Source organism: Amblyomma mixtum, chromosome 5 (genome assembly GCF_055824585.1).
Source record: "Amblyomma mixtum isolate Tamu chromosome 5, ASM5582458v1, whole genome shotgun sequence".
NCBI lineage: Eukaryota > Metazoa > Arthropoda > Arachnida > Ixodida > Ixodidae > Amblyomma > Amblyomma mixtum.
Window position 1 is genome coordinate 185,138,141 of NC_143016.1, and position 9,165 is coordinate 185,147,305.

General features: G+C 42.9%; 1 long non-coding RNA gene across 1 annotated transcript; it reads left to right on the forward strand.

Moving 5' to 3' along the window:
* Nucleotides 1-2,247: 2,247 nt before the first annotated feature.
* Nucleotides 2,248-8,370, forward strand: LOC149345102 (uncharacterized). Its single transcript, XR_016282816.1, has 3 exons — nucleotides 2,248-2,600; nucleotides 3,722-3,795; nucleotides 7,950-8,370. It is a non-coding gene; the product is annotated as an uncharacterized LOC149345102 (long non-coding RNA).
* The last annotated feature ends 795 nt before the right edge of the window (nucleotides 8,371-9,165 follow it).

Genomic DNA, 9,165 nt, shown 5'->3' on the forward strand with positions numbered 1-9,165 from the left:
AAAAGAACTTTTTTTTATTTGTTGGACAATAAAAGTTTATTCACTCGCTCAGAGGTTTATAAGTGGTGCCTAAGTTTCATTACAGCTTGTGCACTGCAAAATAACAAAAAAATGGGAAAAGCTATCCTGCCGCAATGAGTCGTATTCGCTACACAATTGTTTGGTGTGTGGGATTTCGATCGTCCGGTGCTGTACTGTACCAATCTTTCGGTACAACTTCTCTGTAAAGGCATATTCCACAAGAAATAAAATAAATAAATAGCATAAAATAAAAAATAAAACCCTTAAAATAAAACGGCGGCGGCGGGGAAGCGCTCGCACAGTAAAAATTTTTACACCCCTAAGGGTGCTAAAAAGGTGCTCCGGCAATGTGCACCCTTTGGTGCACCTTTATAACACCCTGATTTTGCCCTATACACCCTTCATCACTGTCTGAAAGGGTGCTATTCCTCCAAGCACCCTTCATTTTGCGTAGGGTGTAGAAAGGGTGTAAGGAGGCTGCTTTTAATGACCATATATTTAAGTATATACTGCCTTTCAAGGCTCGTGTGTACCAGAGATACAACTAAAAAAGTGGTAGCCACGCATAAAGATTCGCCATTTAACATTACTTCGAACAGATGCGCATATCTTTACATCTAGTTGGCAAAAAACTGCCAACTAAACACAAGTGTTTTCCTCAAGCAGTTTTTAGGATTGTGTAACACATATGCGCACTACCAGTCTGCCAGAATCACTTACGCTGAACAACTCATAGAACAATTTGCTCTTGATTACATCTCTTCAGTGCTGTGTCATATTTAAGTGCCTTGCATTTATCTTCTGGCATTATTGTAAAAAGCAATATAATCTGAGGACCTCATCTAACATTATAGATGAAAATGGGTGAAATCTATTTCGATAAAAATGATTTTAATCACCAGAAAAGTGAAGCATAAAAAGTGGAAACAAGACCAAATGCAGCATATTACACTGCAAGCATTCACAGAAAAATTAACACTTTGTAATTGAGGAACATGTGATAATGAAAAAAGTTCAGTAAGTACAATGCATGTGTAGAAGCATGCAGCAAGCAATTTAGAATGTCATATGATGAAAGCCTAAAAATTGCTTTGTCCTGGACCTGCAAGCATGCTTTTGTGGTGCAAGCTCGAAAAGTGTTTGTTTCTGTATAGGTATCAAAAATGATCCCATGTGGTTCCGTGAGAAACATTCTTTATAATCACCCATTTATACAATTCAGCAAGCAGGATGTTGCTGCAAGCCGACTTTACCCCTGTCAAGGGGGCAAGTTAAGTGCACTTACGGGGAGTGCGCTTTGGCATCCCGAGTGACACTTTGGGCTACGCGGTGCTAAACGGGAAAGCAAAGTGCACTCATAGTAAAAAAATAATTTTATTTATTTATTTATTTATGAGCGGAATTTCTGAACAGGCCGATGGAAAAGAAAAAAGACTAATAATATTTGATTGCTTAACGTGATAGTGCAAATAAAGCGAGGCTCAACAGTTTTTAACGACGAAAAAAAAAATGAAAACAACAGAAAAGCCAAGACCAGCCAAGACTATCCAGAATTTCGACAACAAACAAGATGGCGGCGGGCAGCGATGTTGCATCTGATCACGTTTACTTGTCTTGTTGCTTCGCTTGTAGCTATAACCAACGAACTTTTTTCTGAAAACAGTGTTATAACACGTAAAATAAAGTTGTAAGTACTTTTTATGCATTATAAATTTTGTACCATTGGAACCGCTGGCGTCGAGGCTACGCACTCGGCCAGCAAAGTGTGGTCCGTGAACGCACTCCTGGCGGAGTGCACTTTCGCGCGAGTGACACTCCACTTGCGTCGTTTAGATGCGGCAAAGTGTACTTACAGCAAAGTACACTCTCCGTAAGTGCACTTAACTTGCCCGCTTGACAGGGGTATAAGATGCGGAGGATGTCTGATTAATGTTCTTGCCTTTGGAAGCAACAGCAGCGCAAGCAACAAGTCGTTAATCCGCGCGTTTCTACCAGTGGTAATTGCTGGCAAGCGCTGAAATTTCTTCGGGCACCGAGACGGCAGAATAGCCAATTATAATACCAAAAATAAAAAAAAAGTAGGAAAAAAACTTTTTTACATCGAAACCGAAACAGAAACTGGTTGTCACCGCCAGGTGGCTGCCGGTTGCTGTTTTTCTGTATAACCCTCATGGCGGTTCGGACGCTGTGACACGCTTCGACGTTTGTTAAAATTCGTTACTTGGATTGTGAGCCGTTGTGAAATGTGTTGTGGTTTGCGTGTGTTTCTTCTTGCGCAAGGGTGCACAATCGCGTAGTGCTGTCGATATACCCTAGTCGAGGCAAAGGGTCATTTTTCTGGTCTCTAACTTTTCAGTCTGTGCGCTTTGTGCAGTGCAGGATGGGTGTCCAGGCACAAAGATGCGTGGAGTGTCGCGGTTGAAAGGTTCGAAATGAGGCCTGGAATATTTTCTTCTGTGTGACTACGTGGTAGAGTGTGCTGGCTACGCAGCACTCGTGCTGAACTCGCACTGGTTGGCGTAGTGCCCGTGACACGAAGGCTAACAGCGTTCTGCACGACTACGCAATCGTCTGAAAAGGTAAGCAGTACTCTTGTGCATTATCCGAAGCATATAATGCTCGAACGGTGACCTGTCGTACTGCTGCATTATTCGTGTTCAATGCTCTAAAAAGCGTTTAAGGCGCTTGTTTGTCGCTGGCTGGCCAAATGTCGCCGCGGTGAGTTGCTCTGCCAAGGATTGTCAGTATGTACTTGTTTTGGCAAAGGGGATGCTACCGTACGTGCGCTAGCTTTGCATGATTTTAGTATGCGCATGAGCCTGCGCGTTTTTTTTTTCTTGTTGAGCACAGGTTTTTCAACGTATATGACTAGTTATACGCGTTTCTGCCCATGCTTGTTCACACCACCTCGCACGTTTCAAGGATCGGCAGTTTGGCTGCGCGTAAAATGTATGATTGTCTTTCGAGATAGCGTTAGCACTTTGAGGACGCGGGGATTCAAACACTTTCTATGCGCCGCGGTTTTTGCTTGGTGCTAGGCTGTTGAACCTTAAGTCGTGGGGTCGATCCTCATCGCAGTAACCGCATTTCGATTGAGGTGAAATGAAAAAAAGAATGCCACTGTGCTGTGCGATGTCAGCTCACGTTAAGAAATTCTAGGTCGTCTAAATTAATCTGGAGCCCTCCAATACTATCAGTGCCCATTTTTTGCGTCTGAATTCAAGCCACACATTATCCAAAGCACTGTCTCAGGTTGCAGTTACCAACTAAAGTTAATTTCCGGCCCTCAGGATTTAATTTTTAAATCAGTATGTGAAGATCTTTTTTTCTATGATGCCGATCTCGTTTCTGGTTACCCAGAGTATAGGATCTTGCATTTTGATCACCCTGCTTTGAAAATTGGTTTTTGAGAAAAGGAAGTGGCGCAATAATTGTCTCAGTCATTACGATGTTTATACCTACGCGTTCGAACGGCCGTTTGCAGATTTATTTTCCTCATAGCAAGAATCCTTTATTATTGCTAGGGGAACTGATGCATTTTGAACAGGATAGTTTTCCTTTGTGTTGAGGCGTATACTTGGGCAAGTATATTTTTCCAGATATTTTTACATTCATGCGATATTCACTGTCGGACCGAGTTCGCATGCTTGTTTCTGTATTCCTGTCACACTGATAATGGGAAATTGGTATCTATCTGCAGGTGGCACATCTGTCTTCCAGTACGAGTCAATGGCATGGATTTTGTGGCCACCATATGGAGTCAAAAGCTGTGTTGTAAGTTGTTACTGCATTGTGCTTTGTTTTTGTGGTTGTCATGAAGTGTTCTTTTACTTTCATTGCTCTTTTCCTTAGTGGTACTGCTTGGAACAGTTTGGATAGCTCTGGCCTCATATGTTTATATGAGTAATATTAGTTGGTCGTTAGAATAGGTCTGTTGCAGGCCATTTGAAATTTTACATCCAAAATTGGTCTTCTTTTAAATGTTGCATTCTATGCATGAAGTGCGAAATGTGTGCATGTTTTCGGCTACATTGTGCGATACTTTTTCGACTATGAATATTAACATTATGACGCATGCGTGTTAACTTAAATATGCGTTGTTGTGCCACTCGTCGCAGGTCACAGATGTAAAAAAAAAAGTGGACACATGAGATAACTGGTTTCATTACTGCTGTCTTGTTTCTGCTAAGCATGGAGAGGTGGGCTATTTGGTTCTGGGTAGAATTATGAGACATCATTCGAGTGTACAAAAACACATAAACAAAAAGAGTAGACACGACGAACCCCGGACTTCAGCTGAGGTTTATTCCATAACATGGGCTTTTTACATGCAAAGTGGTACTAATGATCCCTGGGGCTGAAAAGTATTTCCCCGACCAGGTAACAATTATTCAAGGTTAGGCGGAAGGGTATCTTGCCACTCAAGCTGAACGCATCGGCCTGCATGCATGCCAAGTGTGCAAGTTTAGCACTTGGAAGAGCTGGGAAATTTTTGAAGCCTTTTGTATCTCTGCTGAAAAAGAGAATTATGTCAGCAGCCCTTCTGTAGACTCCGGAAAAGGGAACTAGATTATCTCAAGGCAAATGTGTTTGTTGGGTCAGCCAGGGAGGTGATGCATAGGCGTGCCAATGTGTTGAATGTTTGTGGCAAGGTACCTTTGTCCCCATGTTTTTTTTGTGTGTTTCAGTTTTTGCCACCATGAATAATTATCTGGTCGCGGATATACTTCTCAGCCCCAGGGATCACGAGTACACCTTTGCACATAAAAAGCCTGTGTTGTGGAATAAGCCTCAGTTGAAATCCGGCGTCCATGGGGTTATTATCTTCATCCGTGTAATTTTGTGTGCTGGAATGATGTCTCATGATTCTCCCTTGTTTTCAGTGAATAAGGAGGGCCTCTGGTGTCTCTCTTTTTTGTGTGTGATGGTTATAACAAAGTGGCTGCTCATAAACTGACATATCAGGCTTAATTGAAGAATCCTTGGGAATTTATGTTTGACAGCATGTCCCATGGGGGCTTTCTTGAGAAAATCAGTGATTTGTTGCCCATTTTACTGCATTAACCATTACTCCTCATCATGTCTCAGAACTCATTGATAATCACAAGCTTTCGAGTACCTGAGTTGTGGGTGAGAAGCCTTCTGACATACTTTAAACTACTAAGGATGTGTGGAACCACATTTTACGAATACATTTTAGCCAATCCAAACCTCTTGGTTTTATCCCTGACAACCTGAAGCCAACCTGTCAACCATTAAGACTGGAAACCGTTCTGACCCCTCAAACTGTTCTCCTATTTTATTGATGTGCATTTCACATGAACTGTTAGAGCACGAAATGAATCTGCATATTACTTGCCACCATAATTCAAACTAATTTTTGTATACCAGTCATCACAGCTCCCATTCTCTTTACTTATGTGGAATCCAACTTTTTGAATTTACAACATATTTTCACCCAAATTTAGATTATTTTAGGCGAGTGTCATCGACTTGAGTTTCTCAATATAACCTTTTAGCTACACTCTCATGCCTGAGCCTTCATTCTTTGATATTAGTGTAGATTCATTGCTTCCTGTTCTACTGCTTGTCTTATGAAGCCCAGTATATCAGCATGCAAAATCATGGCATCCCTCATATCCTGAGTCACTTTGGGATGTTAAACCCCATAAACCAAACCAAGCATATTACCAAAGTACACTAATATTAGCCATTCAATAACAGTCCCTGTCTTTATGTCCCAACCATGTTATTATGACTGCATTATTCAGAAGAATGCCCCAACTATCTCAGCTACCCCGACTGTATTGACATTTGGCAAGAGGGATGAATGGGCTTGTTGGGCATCGTGATAAAACAGTGCAAAGAAGATAAGAATGAGGAAGAAATGCGACGGCACGAGCGCTGACTTTCAACGAGGTTTTTTGGAAAGCACGTCAAAATATATACGTTGTGGCCTAAAAAAAAGAGTGAAGAAAGGGCGCCTTGTAACATTCACATTGGATCTGTTGAAAACAAAACAAAAGTTGAATATGAAGCATTTAAGAGCATGAACTCTTTCTTAGGGAGCGATAAAGAATGCGTGCACTGAATATTCAGAACCTTTGTTAGTGTCTGTAGCCGATTGCTTTAAGCAGAAGTTGAAACATTCCTGTTGTGCCCTTGTCGAGATTTTAAATCCCAAAAGAACCTGTTCACTTTATTCACAATTCATCGCACTGGCTAAAGAAAATAGGCAGTCGAGTCGAGTTGGCATTGATGTTTTCTCCACACCTATGAAGCTTCAGTACGTGTGTAAGCAGTCAACTGAGATCAGCTATCAGAGTCCCTTCGTACACTGCACAGAAGACATAGTGTGTTCGATCCTCTTGAAATGCGGCTATGTTTACATTGAGCAGACAGACAGGTGTCCCACTGAGAGGTCAAAAGACCACCATGACGATGTGAACAGAGCTTGGGGGAGAAATTACATGATTCACTACTTTCGCGATTGCAATCGTTTGCCAGATCCTGAACGCTGTGAACCAGAATTCACATGCTGCATTGTGCCTGACAGACACAGAAAAGTTTGTGCATGAGATAATCGAGGCCGCTGAAATTTCAAAAAACCTCAATCACTGTGTTAGCGCACCTTCTTTATCGCTCACTAAGGAAGAGTTCATGTTCTTAAATGCTTCTTAATCAGTTTTTGTTTTGTTTTCAACACATGCAATGTGGTTGACACAAGGTGCCCTTTGTTCGTTGTTTCTTTAGGCCGCAGTGTTTATATTTTGACGTGCTTTCCAATACACCTTGTTGAAAGTCAGCACTCATGCCGTCGTATCTATTTCTTCCTCGTCCTTGTCTTGTCTGCGTTTTTTGTCGCAACGTATTGACCTCCTTTTCCAGCTCTAGGGTTAATGGTATGGAGAAACCTTAACCAAATGCAGCTCCACATGCTTGGAGCATGTCACAATGCATGCTGCTGGCACTGCAAAGGTACTCGGGTTCATCAGGAGATGCCTAGGCCTGTGTGCTCTTGCCATGCTGTGCAGTTTAAGCACAAAAATTTTGACTCCAAACTGAAGTAATTTTTAGCTCTTCCAAATTTGCGCCAAACTGTTTGAAGCTATGCCACCAACTCCCTTAATCCAACAGCGACACTCGGTACAGATTATGTGTAATCAGTCATCTCACTTGACCACCAGACATTACTGCATAAAAGGGGAAATCGCTCGTTTAGGTGTATTCCATATACTCTGCATTACTTTTCCACAACTTTGTTAACTTTTGCTGCCCTGCCCCGAACCAGGACGCCACCACCACTAATTCAAGAATTTTTTCCTGTTCCCATTGAAGAATAAATGGGCTACCTCACCACATTTTCATTCCATGTGGTCCCTCAAAATTCAGGAAATAAGTGATGTCACTTTGAGCATTTATACTGGTTTGTTTTACGTTTTGTTTGCTGCTGTTTTTATTTTTTCGCAACTGATATATCATGAAGTGTATGCCTCTTTTCTGTCTTAATGTATTGTCTGCGACGTCTCAGCTGTGCTACTGCTCTCACCTTTATGATGTTACCTTTATATTGTCCCTCTTATTAATACCCCACTAAAAGCCGTCAGAGAACAATAAAATATGACTTTTTTGTATTTTGCTCATTATGGCACACATCACGCTTATTTGTAGGGACATAGGCGAGACCTTTGTCTTGCGGTGGTGCTAGTTATGCTGCTGATGATGATACTTAATGATGAGCGTATGATATATGGAGTATGAACCTCAAATTATTTTTCTTTTTGAGTGTGAATAGCTTCAGTGGTTCTTGATTTAAGCTAACTTTATTCCTGTGGCCACAATACAGTGCTTACTCTTTTAGCACACTAATACAGGCAAGGAAAAAAAACTTGTGGATCCTAATTTTTTCACTTGAATCTTTTCTGCAGAGTGCATCGCCCAGTTTTCCAATGCCCTCATGCACCGGCAGTACATCAACAAGGCTCTTTCATGGGGCCTAGCTGCATTGGCAAGTGGTAAAGAAGAGCAAGAGGAGCATGAAGACAAAATAAAACTGGCTCTACAAGCTTCAGCTTTTTCGAAATTTTTGGATGTCTCATTGTGACAGATGTAACGTGGCCGCATGGCCCCTGCCCCAACATCTCCCAGCCATCCAAATGTCGCCAGCAGTCCACCATGTTTTCCATTACCATTTCCAATAGGGTTGCGAACGGTCACAGGAACACACCTGCCATATGGGAAACATCCTTCCTTGAAGGGTCCAGGTTCAGGGTGCCTAGCAAAAGGGTGTGGTCCCAGCCACACCCTTCTTTGAAGGGTGCAGGCTCAGCACCCCTAGCAATAGGGTGTGGTCCCAGCACCCCACTTGGAAGGGTGCAGATGCAACACCCCAATCAAAGGGGTGTTAATATACTCATCCCTAGGGTGCTCCCCATGCGACAAGCCATTTACACCCTTAGGGGTGTAAAATTTTTTACTGTGCGTCCCGCGAAAAACCGGTAGGAACAAAAGTGGGCAGTTTTGCCACGTACGCTTGGTGCAGCTACCGACCGTGGTTCCGTCCACAGGGGAGGCGCCTTTGCGTCACGTCGCTTACACTGCGGAGAGCTCTCTTCTAAGGATTTATCCTCCACTAACCCTTAACTTGGTTCAACGAAGGGAAGCAGAATAAGGCGCCACCAGCGAAAGTTATAGACCAAAATCCAGAGCCGCTCCTGGGCGCGGCCATTTTCCTCCGACTGGTGCGCCGCGGTGCGGGCGTTTCTTTGGGGACTGCGGGGCTGCGGCAGCTCCGCGGCCGCGCCTGCATATAGCCGCGCTTCGTGCGCTAAAAAAACATTGCCGAGCATACTTCCGCGGCGTGGCTGTGTTGCAGGAAGTATTCACGTTATCAAAGGGAGCACATTGATGCGTTTTAATGACATTTAGTTTGACATTCACGTGAATTATGCTGACGCTTAGAACGCGCTCGTGCTTACATCGCTACCGTCTTGGCGCTCCACTGCAAAAAAAAAAAAAACTTTTTGTTCAATATCAAGTATTAGGTGTGCGGCTAGCATGCAGTTCCAATTCCCATGCACTCTTATTCCTTCGGCCATAAAGTACCACCCACAAACAGGGTTTTCTTGTCGCATGCGTGGTGCG